General features: G+C 44.4%; 1 long non-coding RNA gene across 1 annotated transcript; it reads left to right on the plus strand.

Annotated features, from left to right (window-relative positions):
• Nucleotides 1-3680: 3680 nt before the first annotated feature.
• Nucleotides 3681-13176, plus strand: LOC118375379 (uncharacterized). The gene is made up of 2 exons (XR_004823796.2): nt 3681-3919; nt 9947-13176. It is a non-coding gene; the product is annotated as an uncharacterized LOC118375379 (long non-coding RNA).
• The last annotated feature ends 2904 nt before the right edge of the window (nt 13177-16080 follow it).

A 16080-nucleotide genomic window follows, 5' to 3' on the forward strand; every position in this document is an offset into this window, starting at 1 on the left:
TACTTTTACTTGAGTCATTTTCTATTACGGTATCCTTACTTTTACTCAAGTATGAAAATGGGTACTTTTTCCACTACTGAATAAAGGACTATGCACTCAGTTTATGCTGAGAAAATCTCTGAATTCTACACAAAATAACTGCACTATACTGCATTTGCACTCTGTTCATCTCCCTTCATTTAGATATATTCATACTGATACAGTAAATTTGTACATCCACTGTACATCAACCGTATACCCACTGTATATTTGCTTATTCTCTTATAGCTCTATGTTCACTAGACCTAGTTGTGTATAACATGTCAACTTTGTTTAAACTCAGCTGTCTGTATTCTGTCTCTAAATGTTGTGTATCACCAGAGGAACCATATCACCAAGTACAATTCTGAGTACGTGTAAATTAACTTGCCGAATAAAGGGGATTCTGATGGAGTCTGAGGTGAGGGCTTGCGTAACCCGCAGGTCCCTAACTTGCACCCACAGCTCCTCACCATGGCCTCCCCTACAAACAGTGACATAAGTTAGAAGATGATTGCTAGTCTCACTCACCACTCACTCTGTCTTCTCATATCAGAGTAACACCAGCTGCTTTGGCATCTCTCCCCCTCTCTCTCTCTCTCTCTCTCTCTCTCTCTCTTTCTCCCTCTCTCTCTCTCTCTTGCTCTCTCTCTCTCTCCCTCCCTCCCCCTCTCTCTCTCTGTCTCTCTCTCTCTCTCTCTCTCTCTCTCTCTCTCTCTCTCTCTCTCTCTCTCTCTCTCTCTCTCTCTCTCTCTCTCTCTCTGTCTGTCTCTCTCTCTCTCTCCCTCTCTGTCTGTCTCTCCCTCTCTCTCCCTCTCTGTCTCTCTCTGCCAGTCTCTCCCTCTCCCTCTCTCTCTCTCTCTCTCTCTCTCAGCAGCCACAGGATATGCGCTGTACTCTCTGTAGTCAATTACCTTGATGAGCTGATCTCTTGGCCAGTCACACTTCCTGTTGCTCTCTCTCCCATGCAGCTCCCATAGCGTTCAATTTTCACCAGTATGTTGTACATTTTAACAACTCTTAGTGCAAAACTTAGAACAGATCATCAAAAAGGCAGTGGTTTCAAAAACTTTTTCACCAAACTTAGTGTTTCATCTAGAAATACATTTTTCATATTGCAATACATTTTCATAGAAAATCATTTCAAAATGCAATGCTCAAAATACTTTTGATATGATTTTCCTCCTTTTTTTAGATGATCACTTAAATGTTTGGTAAAACCTATAGATTTTTACATGTCAACAGGTTTGTCTGCTACAGATTCTGAAAAAGTATAACAAGTATGACATGTACATGTACATGTATTTACGTGTACTTCACATACTTCACAGTATGTTTTAAATAAATCTAATCAATGTTTGTTGGTCATGTACACAGATTTGACACCAGGTGCAAATGCTTGTATACAATACAATACCAATATGCAAATCACCCAAAAAGTCAAAAACAAGAAAGAATTGCATCCCCTATAGCGTAAGCAACTTGTTGCCGTTGGACAGCAATATTGTACTACATGCCATTTACATAGCAGACAAATTTTGTTGTGTGACCCCAGTGGGAATTGAACCCACAACTCTGGTGTTGCTACTGCCACGCTCTTATGAACGTAGCCACATACAGGACCACTACAATACAATACTGTAAAATACAATACACAATTACAATACAGGTGGAAAATGTATGATTTGCGATCCCCAAGGAGCGTGCCACCCACCTTCAGGCCATGGATGAGGCATGCAATGATTTCAATCCAGACCTGTCAGGCTTGGATTTGCCATACCAAAATGTTTTTGCATGATCAACGAGGACATGTACTGCAATTTCGATGGGAACCTATGGCCACGTCAGGCTTGATGCAATCTAGTGCTCGCTAAACATTGTTACTTTAATTTCTTTAATTTGATTACACCTTGAAAGATCTCTTCAATGACCACACCTATCATCACACGGGATAGAAATGATGGAAATGTCACGTTCAAGTCAATTAGAAGCTCGACTGCACAGGCCTCCAACATACCTCCCTTCGCGGTTGAAGCATAAAGACATGAGTTTACAGAACGCCTCGTCGAGGTTCCTCGGATCTCCACCACATCGATCCGCTTTGAGTTTGGGATGCGCCCCGCCTCTGGGACAATCGGCAGATCTCATTGAAATGGGACGTTCTGGTGCCGCTCTGGCGGTTAAAGGGGTATCGATTGAAGACCTAGTGGCTGAGAGATGTTGATGTTATTTATGATTGTATTTGAGATTCTTTTGTTGTGTGTATTTGAACTGTTGCTTGTGTTCTAGCAAATGTGTCAATTCTAAAATGTAGAGCTCCCTTGTAAAAGAGACCTTGTTCTCAATGGGGAACCCCTGTTGAAATAAAGGTCAAATCAATGAAAAAAACTGGTAGTGCAAGTGCATTGCCTAATGTGAAAACAGTGTAATGTACTGTAATTTACAGTACTGTAGCATATACTACATTGAAATGGAAATGTTAAAACATGTATCTTACATGTTGTGTTATTGGATTAACTGGTTGTTAAAATGACTAAAACTGAGAAGATATTATGTTGTGTTTTGGTAATTAAACCAATGTACTCATTATATTTCACAGTAAACCTATATTTTCGATCATTGGTTGTGTGTGGTGAACGATGTCGACCAATCAAAATGAATTAAACGTTTTGAAGTGTTACCAATTTGGAGTTTGGATTTTTGTATTAAGAATTTGGAGTTGTGTACTAAGAGCTTTAAAAATAGTACCAAAGAGATAAACATTTTTAAAAAGTCAACTGTAACGTCCTCCTTACCTCACCACCATCATTTGACATGAGCCAAACCTGCCTGGACTTTTCAGTACATGGGGTCGGTTTTATAAATTGTCTTCATCTAACTCTGCCTTTCTCAAGTGAGCTCTCTTTACAATAAGCTTACCCTGATGCTTAGCTTTATTCTGTGTGTGTGTATGTGTGTGTGTGTGTGTGGGGGGGGGGGGTAGATAGTGTGTGAGAGAGAATTAGTCACTAGGTAAGAGTGTAGTCTGATCTCTGAGAAATTCACTATCTCCATCCCCACTCTTCTCCCACTTCCCTCTTATAAAAGCAAACAAAACGTGTTTCCCCTCTGTTCTTTCGTATTCCCTCCTCTTTTTGTCGTGACCTTTCAGTATAGGATTCCCAGCTTGCATTCAGTGAATGCTTTCCCATATGGGGCAGTGAGCCCTTTTTGAGAGGAAGATAATTATTCCAAATAACTGTGTCTGAGGCCCCATGTTCCCAGGCCCAGCCCGGCTAGAGCAGGCAGGAATGGCAAGGAGCCCTCTCTCCTCCTTAATGGTTTCCACATGGAACTCTGGAGTGGGCGGCCAAGCCTCCAGCACGGGCAGAAAACTCCAAATTTAGAAGAAATATGAAAATGGTATAATGCGGCTTCCTTTGCAAGGGAGACAGGCCCAGCCCCCCCTCCACCCTGACCCCTCCCTCCCCCAGAGATTCTCCTCCTCAGACGCTGCAGGTCACAGGCTGAGGTCACGGGGGCCCTCATGCTAGCCAATCACAGAGCTCGGGGGGGCTTTCCCTCACATGTCGCTCTCGCATTGGGCCGGCCCCTCGGCTCATATAAGGTAAAAGAAAAGACTTTGCTTCCTAAGCCAGCTGTGCTTCAAAAGGGAGCTTTGCACCGGGAACCCCCTTCAGACATTAGGGCTCATACAGAGAGCGGTCATGGTAGCAGTGTTGAGGAGCCCCCCACCTCACCCCACCCCACATGACCACTGCCCACCCCCTACCCAGATCTCACCACTCAGCGCTGCCAGCATCATCCCAGCCAGCCGGCAGCCAGACGCGGGGCCGAGGCCAGCACAGACAGCAACATAGGAGCCACCGAGGACCAAGGCCACAGAGATAGCAGCACACAGGTATTGTATGCCTCAGCTACACACCCTTACATACATCGCTAGAGATTTCACACTCGTCAATTGACAGGGTTCACTCACCCAAAGTGGAAATTATACCAGGCATCTGTGAACTGTAATGTAACACACAGTATGGTCACTTTAAACCCTAATATTTGCTTGTAGGTAGACTTGTTGTGGTGGGCAGGCAGTTGGTCAACAGAGTACAAGGTTGATGGTGACTAATAAAGAGTGCATTGTCATCCGTCATCTTCTCCTGTCTGTGCTGGAGGCTGAGGTCTGGCTGACCTGGGGTCAGGGTGTCTTTGTCTGCCAAGCACGTCTGGGGCGGCGGAGATATGTCTGGTGTGTCAGTGTGTCATTGACGGTAGAGGGACAGACAGCAGGCCAGGGTGACACTGAGCTGATGGGCGGGCTGGAGGTGAGATGACGGCTCTCACTGGGACACCGAGCAGTGTCACTCCAGTGTTACTCCTAGTAGTGGTTTGAACCTTGGTGCTGCTGCCACTGCCAGCAAGACAATGGTTTATTGAGTTAGTGTGGGGCAGGATTGTGTTAGGCTTCTTTATTGACTACCTTTTCTAAGCTCATCCCACCCACATTTGCATATAATGACACAGCAACTCATCTGAATGTAATGGAGACAAACAAGCACTGCTAACGATGATTGATGACATTTCTATATTCTGTACATATTGTTCTTGGTTGATCTTGTGTAAATTCTGCCCGTGTACATACGTATAGATTGCATCTGATTACTGCGACAGCGCTATTTTGGTGGTTGATCAGATTTTTCCCGCAATTCTTTGTTGTAATCATTTCAGGCTTAACAAGCATTTATCTACCGTATCGGTTTTCCTTTCGCTTGGGTTGGAAACATGTCGTCACTTTTCACCTCTGCTATTTCAATATGTGTCAGCTTGAGAGAGAGAGAGAGAGAGAGAGAGAGAGGTCAAGGTTGAGGGCTGATGTCATAAAGTACCATCACCTGAGAGTGAGCAAATGGCAGTCCCTCTCTGCTGCTGTGACAGTTGCTTAGCTCAATTGCTTTACATCAAAGTGGCTCGCTATACAGCCTAAATCTAACTCGCCATGGAAACGAGAAATAATGTGTTTTCTGCTTCATATTACCTCAGCTTGTTTAGAAATTCCAAATTTAGTTCACGATTTATCTGTTGTTTTCCTCTGTTGCTCCTTTTACTTTGATACATTGTGTGAAAGATCCTGATTAAACGTAGCATTTCATCGTGTTGTTTAGGTTTTCAGACATTACGCAAATAGACAGCAGAATGACAGATTCACACAGCACTTAGGTGTCGTAAGCAGCCAAGCAGTTCAATAAACAAGGATGATAGTCATTAACATTGTGACATTCTACACAATGCTTGCACAAATAAATACAATGCTCTAGCTGCTTCAAGTTATATTTCATCAGGGTATGACATGGGTAATGTGAACACCCCCCACCCACTTTCCGTCTTTGTCTCGTGTTCCTTCCCTGCCTCTTCTTCTCCTCTCCTCTTCCTGACACTAACAGCAGAGCCTTCTAACAAACAAAGAGGCAGCAGATGTAGCCAGCTGCTGGGTGCCTCAGGGTCAGTGTTGGCTACCTCATGCACGCGAGTGCACGTGCCCAACCACGCACACACACCAACCTTTAATATGAAAAATCTCTCTCTCTTGCAAAATGGTGCTTTTCTTATGAGAGTTGATTGGAAATGATCAGCTATGAGTCCGGAGATCATAAATGTATCTAGTACAAGGGCAGTGTCCATTCAGAGGAAACCAGCAAGGCCTGCAGTCCATATGAGTTGACAAATGTACGCCATCATACATCATGAATCATCAGGGCATCAGCTGTCAAGACCTTCCTTCACATCTTAACTTGAAGATACAATTTCATTTCACATTCAGATTTGGGCCTCTACTCTTTTTAGTTTTAGGTGTGTGGTTAATCATTTCTTGTATGTTTCTCTTGGTATTTTGGACCATGTCTAAACCCATGTCTTGTCAGTGTCCTTCGAGTGTATTAATAATGTAGTACATCATATCAGTGGATGGATGGATGATATGATGGATGGTATGGATAGTTTAAATGAGGAGGGATGGAAGGGAGAGTTATGGGGATGGAGACAGAGATGTAGGGAGAGGAAACGCTGGATTTATTTTGAAAGGAGTAAAAGGTTTGGAAGCCATCAAACCGCGAAGCCTTTTCACATGACCCTTTGGTGGCCCTGGCTCTCTGGCCTGTCCTTTGCATCACTCTCCTCCTCCCCAGGGCCCAAGGGACCCCCGTTCCCAGGGTCACTTCCACATGAACGCCAGGGTAGGAGGGGAAAGAGGGAGTTAACTCCTCAGAGACTGACAAGAGTCCTCTGTTCACATGGCCGAAGGAGGACGGACAGCCCGCTGAGGGTCCTGATCATAGATACATACTTACATATTCTCTCTCTCTCTCTCTCTCTCTCTCTCTGCTCTCTCTCTGCTCTCTCTCTGCTCTCTCTCTTCTCTCTCTCTCTCTCTCTCTCTCTCTCTCTCTCTCTCTCTCTCTCTCTCTCTCTCTCTCTCTCTCTCTCTCTCTCTCTCTCTCTCTCTCTCTCTCTCTCTCTCTCTCTCTGGAACACACGTGTTTGGCTCTCTAATATATTATACGTCCTTATAGATGGGTGAATTTATCCCCACACTTTGTCTCATGATCCTTTGGCTGCTATAGTGGTGCAAGCTAAGTTTCCGTAGCTACAGCCTCACATTCCAGATTCCATCTCTCTCTCTCTCAGCGTTCTGGGAATGCTTCAGCCGTTTTGTCACTTCCTCTCCGGGTTGTAAAGAAAAAGCTCCAGCTGGTCTCATATGACTCATAAAAAGAGATGCTAATTTGTGTCTTTTAGAAATCTCTGGTCCATCTTGTCCGTTATGACTGCAACATACATTTTAGAAAAAGACTGACAATTTCATGCTCACTGTACGTTACTTCGTTCTGTTATTTCCTTGTGTGTCTTTTATCCAAACCTTTTAAGGTAGAAGAAATTGTTCAATTATTGCTGAATTTGTTCATCAATGATATGACTTAAGAGTATCAGCAGCAAATTCACCCTCAGAGACATACAACCCTCACGGTTGTAAATCAGTAAATGTATTATTTGTTAGAAGTGTTTTTTTAAGGGTTCATTCATTATAGTTCTAGGCCCTTTTAGTTTTATTTTCTATTCCAAAAAGAATGTACAGTGCACTATCTAGCCTACACACATGCCAACACACACACACACACACACTCAAACTCAAACTCACACAACCGTCCCTGGCCCGTTGGGATAAGAGACGCATTCTTTCTCAGAAACGCTCTCTTGATCCTGAGAAACACATCCAGCCCAAATTCCAAAAGTGCTGGGAATCCTATGTTTATGGAAGGCATCTCGGAGGGAGCGTTGTGGGATCAGGCGTGGGGTGCCCTGAGGGGGTTCCAAGGACCTCTGCTTTCCCGGATCTGTGATAGGATTAGAGCCACAGCACACAGACGCTTTGATCTAGACGTACCCTGGTGAAGATGGGGCATGTACTGTCCAAACAAGTCCAGGCCCCAAAGGTAGAAATGAGCTTTTAGTAGAAAGTTCAATTATGTAAGCGACAGACTGACAGCCTTTGATTTCACAGCTTATTTGACTGTAGCTTAGTCATTAGTGCATTCCTTACACAGTAATACATTAATAAGCCTCTGGATGGTTTTGGCACGAAAGGGTAGCTAGCCTCTTAGAGTTATTCAGGGATGCAAGTTGCAAATTTTCTCCCATACATTTACATTTAAGTCATTTAGCAGACGCTCTTATCCAGAGCGACTTACATTTCTGCTCCTCCACAGAGCTGTCAAATACTACTCTGACCATAATGTCTCACTGTATGTTTAACAAAGTAAGACCCACGTGAAGGTTTGCCACGATGACTCATTAACCTCTGCTATGACAAATTAATTTCGTACTTTGTCTCCTCTGGTCTTTGCTTCTGAAATTTCAGCCTCGCCACATCAGTGAGAGAGAGAGAGAGAGAGAGAGAGAGAGAGAGAGAGAGAGAGAGAGAGAGAGAGAGAGAGAGAGAGAGAGAGAGAGAGAGAGAGAGCAGGCTGAGTCAGTGTTGTAGCTCAGCGGTACTAGAAAGGCCTGGGCTTCATCAACTACACTTCTGATTCATCTACCGTGGTATACAGAGAGAGCATGCAGTAGAGAGAGAGAGAGAGAGAGAGAGAGAGAGAGAGAGAGAGAGAGAGAGAGAGAGAGAGAGAGAGAGAGAGAGAGAGAGAGAGAGAGAGAGAGAGAGAGAGAGAGAGAGAGAGAGAGAGAGAGAGAGAGAGAGAGAGAGAGAGAGAGAGAGAGAGAGAGAGAGAGAGAGAGAGAGAGAGAGAGAGAGAGAGGGAGGCCTCCCCCACCCTCCTCACGCTTCCTGTCTAGATGATTTAAGGAGATGGGGAGAAATGAGAGGGGACCTTAAAAGGCAATGTTTGGGCGTGCAGGAGCGTTCGCTCTCTCCATTATCATACCCTGGGCCTGTGTCTGTGTCTGTGTAAACACAACGTCTGCCTGCACGTCTGTCTGTACGTCTGTGGAGGTGAGCACTTTGGCACAGGCTGAGGCACTTCAGGCACACACACACGCACACACGCACACACGCACACACACACACCAATGTAAACAAGTCTTGGCAATGTATTTTTCACCTTGTCACTTTCAAGTGATAGTTTTCTGACTTTGGAGAAAAAAAGGGACAAGTTTTACAAATCACTTTGACAAATGTTTATGCTGGAAAGGTCTTCGGTTATATGGTAAAATGGCCATGTATTTAAACCCAGAACATTACATTCATAACATCTAGCATAGGATGTTCCATGTATAGCAAACTGTAGATTAGGATATATTACACCCCAGTCTTTACATAGTAGTACAGACCATGTAATACTCAAAGAATGTGCACTATTGCTGTCATAGGAAATAAACGAGTTGATATTAATGTGATAATAAAACTTGATTAACACAAGAGCATGGGAAACAGGAAATGGATCCAGGATGCAATGTTTATTGTTATGTGTTGGTTATTAACAGTGTCTGTGGTATCCGTATCGTTAGACACACAAAGCATGGCGGAGGAGTGTTGTGTTTGTTTATATTTTCTCGGCCTGTAGACATCTGTGGGGGTGAGACATCCGGGGTCCTGGATGAGGCACGCATGCAGCACCCTATATAGATATGGAATAGTCTCTGGTCGGTTCCCAACACATTATTTAGACAAAATGGCAGTCCTTCTTTGTGACTGCGCTCGGGTTTTTACTGACTTCTCCACCTTCGCGCTCACTTTTCCCTTTTTAAGTCAGCCAGCGGCAGGCTGTGACTAGAAAAGGGAATGTGTGCAGCCAGCCGGCGAGAGCGAGAGAGCGAGAGAGCGAGGAAGAGAGAGAGAGGGGGGGGGGAGGCAGGCATGCTTCCATGATCACCGCCTGCCTGCAAGAGCCTGAAAGACCCCGAAAGAGTGAATGTTTACCAAAGTACAGCTACATTTTCCATGATCCCAAAATAAAATTGGCTCAGAATTCCTTATAAGGGCTGCGGGGAGGCTCCAGGAGAGAGGTTTGAGACAACCTTAAGCTCCTTGGAGATAGTTCAAAACTGCTACGGATTTCTCATGTTATTTCTTATTTTTATTTGATGATTATTTTTTTGTTGTTGCTTTCTCTCTTTAGAATAAATGGAAAACTCCTTAAATTAGATTACAGGAGATTTATTGTACTCCTAAATATTTATTACAGCTTTCGGACACTTTAGTTTGGACTGTGAGAACAACTCCGAGCATGGCTCTGTCTATGGCATCATCACTAAGCTATCTCTGCAGGCCATACCTTAGCCAAACAGAGTTAGACACAACTATCCATGAGCCCATGCTATTGAGTGTCCTGTTCCTGTGTGTCTGTGTGAAGCCTTGTGGATCTGCTGTCTGTCTTCTGGGACTGGTGTTTAACTGTTCTCTTCTCTCTGTCTTTCCCTGTTTCAGACTGAACCAAAGGACAGAGCATACACTGTAACCAATAGGTGAGTATCACATGATGTCAGCTCCGTTATCTCAGCCCAATTATCTGCCTAAACCTCCTCAGGGGTCAGACATTATGGCTGTGATTGACAACTGATGTAACCTCTCAGAAATGAAAGAGAAGACTTAATGGTCCTTCTGTGGCTCAGTTGGTAGAGCATGGCGCTTGTAACGCCAGGGTAGTGGGTTCGATTCCTGGTACCACCCATACGTAGAATGTATGCACACATGACTGTAAGTCGCTTTGGATAAAAGCGTCAGCTAAATGGCATATATTATTATTATATTATTAATTTTTTTCATGTAGGCTACAGTCTGGTGTATCTGTGTGAGTGGCCCTTATGCAATCCCCCAGACCTGTGCAACAATTGTGTGATTACACCATCCCTCTTCCTGGGATTGAGGGTCAAAACTGAGCACTCAGTCACAGGTGTTTATATGAGCTCAGCATAGTGTCTGGTTGCTGAGTAATGTTCTGCGGTGTCCATGTCCACACACTGAAACGTGCCAGATAGAAACACTGTTCAGGGGCACAGTCAGCCCGCCATTCTAAATCGGCCGAAAGTCAGACACAGAGGGGAACGCTGTGTATCAGATGATATCAGATATCAGATCCAAGAAAACTTGTCCGAAACCTTACTGTCACCAGTGACCCACAACAACACCACTTCCTCCTGACAAAACGAGCTGATGGCGTCTTCTTTACTCTGATTCAATTGTGTGTTTAGCTATTTTTTACCAGCCAAGCACAAACATGAAATAATTACTGTATATAAACCAGATGAAGTGTCAGCACTCCATGGGAGTTTCCTCCTCCTTCTCTTCCATCTCCTTCCTCTTCCTCCTCCTTCTCATCCTCCCTCCTTCACCTCCTCCTCAAGCCTCCTTGTGGTGCCTGAGGCCTGATGTGGGTAGGCAGGAGGCTCCAGTAATCCTGTCTTTGTGGGCCAGGCAAGTTACACGCTCAGGAAGCAGGCAGGGCACTGTGCCCTGCCTTCCTGCCTGGATTCTGTGGTGTTGTGACACCCAGACACCCAGAGACCTGGTCACCCTGACACCTACACACATCTAGTCCATTCACCAGCACCTAGCATAGACATATCACACCTCTCCAGTGAGGGATCCTCTCACATATTATTAGGGTATCAGTTCAAAAGTTATTAGAATGTTATAATGTTCTATCAAGTTAACTGATTATTTCATCTAATGTATATGAGTACACCAGTTTAATGATCAAATAATTAAGAATCAACTGGGAAATGGTGCCCACAAACTTTATGTGAGAAAGGAGTGAGAGCAAGGCTAACGGTATGTGGAATGAGTTAGATCATTTTTTAAAATGGAAGCTCCAGTACAGTAGCAGTGATCTAGGGAGAGATTTCATAGCCACAGGGATGAGAGCCAAGGCTGATGGTGGAATCCTGGGTGTAATGTGAAGAGTAGAGGAAGTATACTGAGAGCAGAGGGAGAGAGTGAGCTCCTGGGTTGTTTCCCAATTGGCACCCTGTTCCCTATATAGTGCACTACTTTTGACCAAAAGTAGTGCACTCTACGGGGAATAGGGTACCATTTGGGACTTAATTGTTTGTTTGCTCTGCGGCTGGGTGTCCTGCAGTTAGGGATTTAGTTTGGGCGATGCTCCTGGCACCCTACCCCCTCTGTGGTCGCTGTGAGAAAAACGTGCTGGAACAGGAGAACGGCCCACACCCCTGCTGTCATGATGGCAGCATCTCTCTCAACAGCGTGCTGCTGATTAAAACTCTGTGGCCACAATCCAACATGGCTGAAGCTCCTCAAAAATCAGTGCCAAACGCATTTCAAAACACCCCAAGTACTCCAATCCCCATGTAGGGATTAGGGGTGTGGGAATTTGGGAATGTCAGTGGGATTGCAGGGATTAGGGTTGTGGGAACAGGGAGGAATGTCAGTGGGAGTTGAGGGCACAGGGACAGGAAGGAGCAACATTTAAATATGCAGGCAGGCAGGGGTCAAAGTCATTTCCTGTTCTCCAACATAACGTTTACAGCCCGCACATTCCCCCAATATACAGTAAGCCTCAGTCTTTATGGTACCTCCCTCTTACAGTTTGATACTGGAATGGGACTGCACAGACAACTGTCACAATGTACTTATGTGTGGATCATGCTGTTTCGTTGAGCGCTCTAAAGAATCCTCCATTGCTCTTCTTACCCACAGGTCAGTCTGCACTGGGATCTTAGGACCTCTTTGGTTTCTTACCTAACTCCAACTTTCTTAGTCAGAACTATCCTATAGCGATGTGAAGAGAAGACAGGTAAGGTAAATCTGGGGGGGCCTGCCAGAACCAAGGCGTTGATGTTTTACTGTGTAGGTCTATTGCTTGGTCCTCAGGCCCCAGGTGCAGTGCTGCATCTCTGGTCAATTGGGAGTCTGAGATGAAGCACTGTAGCTCGGGAAGGGGGGCGCAGCTACAACGGGGTGAGCAGTCTGAGTGGTGGCCCCATGTCTATACCTCTCTGCCTTATTCTAGACGGTCTTCTAATGGAGACCTATGTTCAGGATATTAGGGATGGAGGGCCCCCGTGACTGGTGCTGCCCCTCCCAGCCTCTCTCTCTCTCTCTCTCTCTCTCCCAGGTCTGGCCACATATCTGAGATGCCATATCATCGCTCCACCCATGATGTTTACCTCTGCTTCATACAGCCGTGTGGCCCAGTAAAGACTATAGTTGCTGGTGTGTTTTCCATGCTTTAATTCACCACCTCCTCCTGAGTGCATTTGCTGCATTTACCCTGGCCTTTTCCTCGCTCCCGGGGTCCAGTTTTCCCAGGAATCCCTTGGGCAATCACAAGGGGGATTCCTGGAAATACTGTTCTTGGGGGTGGGGCTTGACTACATGGATCTGGGATAGTAATACAATCTGCTCGTGATATGTTCCACAGACATGTGTGATGTAATGGAAAATTCTATGAACGGGGAAGGACAATGAAGGAAGATAGAACGAATGCTACACTATTTTATATATTGATGCAAGGCCTGGCCTGGATAAATACTCTTATGTATTTAAGTGTCTTTACCTTTTGATATGAATTTCACTATGTCTGAGAATCTTTATACACTCATACAATTTCATATTAGCTATAATATAACTTTTTCATATCAAATGTGCCAGGTGAATTAAAAAAAAAATGTTAATAAATGTCAACATTTCCAACATGTCTGTCTCAGTCATTCCACTTTCTTGTTACACTAGAATGTTTAGTATCATCGAAACTTGCTAGAATGACCCAAATCTCATTGTGGACGCACGGCCAAATATGAAAACAGTGCCCTCTACAGTGTATGTCGATATATCAACACCACAACTTGCTTGTCAAAATCTTCACCACAAGGGGTCAGAGTTGAGCCACTTCCTTACATATGCTGCTGGTAGAAACCCTCTTCTCACACCACTTTGATACAAAGTGATTTTCGTAGCAGGTTAGGAGAGAATTTTTTGCCTTAATAACCTACGTTAGTTCTCACAACCTGCTGCTTAAGTTCTCCTAACCTACTACGAAAAGTAACTTCGGTATCAAAGTAGAATAGGCCATCATCCTACATGTGCTACATCAGATTAGCCTACCATGGCAGATGAATATTTCAGGGACTTAACATATTTCAGTTCACATATGGTAGGAGTAGCATTTACACATACAGAGGAAATGTATATGAGTGTTTGTGTGCACCTTTCTATAGCCATCTTCAACCAAACAGGCAATGTGTACCACAAACTGGGTGTTCTGTGTACATTACAAGACGGGTAGTTGAAAGAATGTGGTAGTTTTAGACAAATAGATCTCCTTTGGGGGAAAAGCCAAACTCACTTTTGTATATATCAATGTATTCAAACAGGTAACTTGGACAAAGTTCATATGACTACAGACAGGGGACTGTACAATGTTAATAGGATATGTAAAACGAAGGCAGGGAGACAAAACTGCTTTAGACAGGAACTCACTTATAACAGAGATTTATTTTCAAATCTCTGAAAATTATATTTTTCTTTTAAACTCCAGAAACTGCTGCTATACAAACTCCCCCCTTCAGGCATGCACGAAGCACATGTACAGTGACTCATATCAATGTAGGTCGGAAGATGGATAGATACTCACATTCATAAGAGCTTCGCTACACAATCAAATCTATCCCTCCAATGAGAGTCTACTAGACATAGAACATAGTTTGGGATGCATAGATCTGAGAAGCTTTCTACTGTCTGGCATAAGAAAGACAGGAGCACCACCATGGTAAATGTTCCCTGGCTCCACTCAAGCCTCCCTGCAGTCACGTGTAAGAGGGTCTTCATGGCAGAGAGCGAAGGAAAGTAAAAGGCACAGCATAGGAGTAGGAAGGCCTGCAGTGAGAGAGAGTTAGAGTGAGAGAGGTTTCCCCTTTAACACTCACTCCCCCGCAAGGTTATCTGGAAACTCCTCAGGGCCCCCACACACACTCACTCACACACAAGGCACTACTGGGCTGTCTAGGCTGTAATTGCTTGGTCACGATTGGCTCTACTTGCCCACTGGAATCCACTCAGAGCAGTGGAGGCTGCTGAGTGGAGGACAGCGCATAATGATGGCTGGAACGGAGCAAACGGAAACCCATGTGTTTGATGTATTTGATACCATTCTACTTATTACGCTCCAGCCACTACCACTAGCCCGTTCTCCCCAATGAAGCTGCCACCAACCCCCTGTGACTCAGAGGTGACAAAGAGAAGGCTATGTGTAGTGTACTACACAGCAGTAAATAAACAAGTGCATACATTTCTGTAGGTATGTCTGTGGGTGGGTGGATGAATCTGAGACAGGGTTATACTGGCTGTGGAGATGAAATGCTGTATTCAAGATAGATGTTGACAACTTTAGCACTATGAATTGACCAGCATCAAATGACTAAATACTTAAACCCTTAACAGACACATGAGGAAGTAGTTAAGACTTTACTCTGTCTGGCATTTTCTTGCCTCTTTTTGGACTGGGGAATTGGCATTTCCCAGATTGCATGTCAACCATTCTGTATGTCAAAGCTCAACTAACTCACTAGGCTGCGAGGGTTGTCCATGGTACACAAAACGATTATAAAGTAACCTATGAAAGATAGTTCAGCATGTGTCCTCCAATCAATGAGAATTCAAATACAATAGACACAGACCCTTTAAGATATGGCCTGGTCATTTTAAGGGTGATAGCTTTAAATGCTATCTGATCAAGGTGGCCTGGTTTATCTGCTCCTCCTCATACCTTCTTAATGTCTGGAGTAGTGGGTGGTATGGGCGACGACATGTTAGATGCAAATTCCACAGGCTTGGAGGGAATCTGCCGCTGAAACTTCATGTGATGATGTGACATGTGTTGGGCCAGATGTGTTGGGCTAGATGTGTTGGGCCAGATGCGGGATCATGGGTATCAGTTGCTCCCGGTATTGTGTGACAGATTACAGCACAGCGTTCAGGGAGGAAGGGGAATGGCTGTTTGGGCCACGGCATAAGGAGTGAATGATACCTACCATCGAGCGGGAAAGATCCAGCATAGGAAGTGACTCCCCGCAGCCACCTGAAACCATGGATGGGACTTTTGTGTCATTCTGGCTAAAAAAAAATAAACCCCTTAGCCTGAACATTTACACTTCAGGTCCAACTTGTTCCATGGGCACTTTCGAGCAGATCTTGTATGTTTACTTAGTCTGGGAATCGTGTGCTTTTCTGATCATGTTGTCTTGTATGACCACATGTTCAGAAACAGTACATACTGCACCATATAGTACAGTGCATACATTTACACAAGACAGCACCAGTCAGATTGAGTTGGAATCTCAACCTTTTGGTTACTGGTCCAATGCTCTAACCGCTAGGCTACCTGCTGTATACGACCCACTTTATGCTTAATGTAAGATTATACAGTACCTAGGTCCGACAAGGACACCCACAAAGGAAGCCTACAAAGAACATCTGTGAAAAAAGACAATACAGGCCACACAAGCGCGTCTTATACTACACAGCTTGGTGAAAAATACAATGTGAGGTGTTTTGCTGCTTCAGAACAGCAAGCAAATGAGCTGTGTTAAAAATAAAGCCAT

The sequence above is a fragment of the Oncorhynchus keta genome, chromosome 4 (genome assembly GCF_023373465.1).
Source record: "Oncorhynchus keta strain PuntledgeMale-10-30-2019 chromosome 4, Oket_V2, whole genome shotgun sequence".
NCBI classification, from domain to species: Eukaryota; Metazoa; Chordata; class Actinopteri; order Salmoniformes; family Salmonidae; genus Oncorhynchus; species Oncorhynchus keta.